We start from the raw sequence: 2,173 nt of genomic DNA, 5'->3' as shown, positions 1-2,173 counted from the left end.
ATGATGTGCTGTATCAGTAGTTATTTCTAGTTAATTTCACACTAGTGTTCTATTGAGTATGACACATTTATCCACTTACCTATTAATTCTGTATTTTGGTCTGCAACAATCAAAGCAGTCCATGAATATTTGTGTACATTTGTTTCTTAGTTCATCTGGACTTTATAACACACTGCTCAGTAGATAGCTTCTACATAGCAGAAGTGTATTTCTCTGGAGGCTGGAAAGTCGAGTATCAAGACAGAAATAGATCTGGTGTTTCTGCCATCTGCTATGAGTCCATTTGCTGGTTCATAGATGGTGACTTCTTACTGTGTCCTCCCAGAGTGGATGGGGTGAAGGAGTTCCGTTGGTTCTATTATTCTACGAGCACTAATTTCATTCCTGAGAGATCTGCCCTTCAAACCTCATCATCTCCCCACCGCCCCCATTGCCTAACATCATTACATTGGTGATTAGATCTCAGCATGAGAATGTGGAGATGACACAGACATTGAGACCACAGCAATATCTTTGAATTAATTGCTGTCTCTTGGGTCAGTAACTAGAAGTATAAAGACCAAATCCAAGGCTGCAATAGTTACCTATCTGTGTTTTATAAGGAGTTGTCAAATGCTTTTCCAAAGTGGAATATTTCTAAAGAAATATCCAAGATACTCTGGATGTGGTCAGGATTTTAAATGTTAGCTATATGAATAGGTGCACATTCGCATATGATTATGAGTTTATTTCGCGTTTCTTGAATAACTTACAATGTTGAGCAGATTCTTTTGTTCTTATTGCATATCTCTTCACCTTTTCTAAAACAACTTCTTAAATCATTTTGTTTTTTACTTTGCGTGAGTCTGTGTGTTTTTGGAGAGTTAATCCCACAGTTTTCCAACTGAGTGACATTCCTACCTCTTCTTCAGTGAGCTTTTATTTTTGTTTCTGTTTTTGCTTTTCTTTGTTTTTTTCCTTTCTGAGCTGGGCATCCATTTGCGATTCTCCTGCCCCTACTTCCCAGAGTGCTGAGATTCTATGCACATGCCACCAGACCCAGCTATCTTGTGCCTATTTTTTTAATTGGATAATTTATCTCCATATCATTGAATTGTGAGAGTTTTATGTTTGTAAATACAAGTTATTTTTCAGATATAGGTTTTGCAAACATATTCTCACAATCTGTGGATTTTCTATGGTATCATTCTCTTAATACTGTTTTCTAAATATTTGTTTGTTTTTGGTATTGGGAATCAAATTTAAGACCTTGAACTTGCCAGGCAGGTTCTGTACCACTGAGCTATATCCCCAGCTTATTTCCTAAATTTGTAATTAATTAAAAATTTTTAATAAATGAGCTTTAGTATGTAAAATTTTAATGCATTCTACAAATATTTTCTGTTATAAATTATGCTTTTGGCATCATATTTGAGGAATGTTTGCCTAATTATCATTAAGGCTTTTTATGTAGCTTTAAAAATGTGTTAAATTTTTTATATTTAGGTCAATGATTCCTTTAATTTTTGTATATTGTACTATGTATTGTAGTCTTATAAAACTATAGATATGGAAATTTCCTATCACCACTTTTGGAAAAAAACTGTTATGAAATTTCTTTTGAAGAACTATCAAAATTTAATTTTCCATATATCCATTTTTTTTCCATAAAATTGATCAGATTTTTCTTTATTTTAATTGTTTGATGATTCAGTTAACAGCATTGCTTTTTAAAAATTTCAAATTACAATGATTCTTTGCTAGTATACAGAAATATAATTGTGCCTGTTTGATCTTAAATCCTACAATCTTGCTAACTTTAAAAATTAATTCATTGGTAACATTTTTGTTTTTGGTTTCATTGTATTATCTGTGAAGATGATGCCTAAAATCAAGAAAAGTTTAGCATTTGTTCTTTATTTTGATTCCTATTACTAGTTTTTTTTTTATAGATTCCAATGAGTAATAACCCAAGTATAATGATGAAGGACATCCTTGTCTTATTCTTGATTTTTAAGGCATTATATCAGTCATTATGACACTCCAATTGTGTTTTCATAGAAACTACTTACATATTTAGAGAACAAATATCCGTTCCTACATTGTGAGATTTTATCAGAAATGATGTTGGATATTGGCATATTCTTTGTCAAGTAAAATTGACATATGATTTTTTAATTTTCTAAATTTTCTA

This window comes from Octodon degus, unplaced genomic scaffold (genome assembly GCF_000260255.1).
Source record: "Octodon degus isolate 3935 unplaced genomic scaffold, OctDeg1.0 scaffold00032, whole genome shotgun sequence".
NCBI classification, from domain to species: Eukaryota; Metazoa; Chordata; class Mammalia; order Rodentia; family Octodontidae; genus Octodon; species Octodon degus.
The sequence above is the reverse complement of the archived record's forward strand: the minus strand, read 5'-3'. Positions refer to the sequence as shown.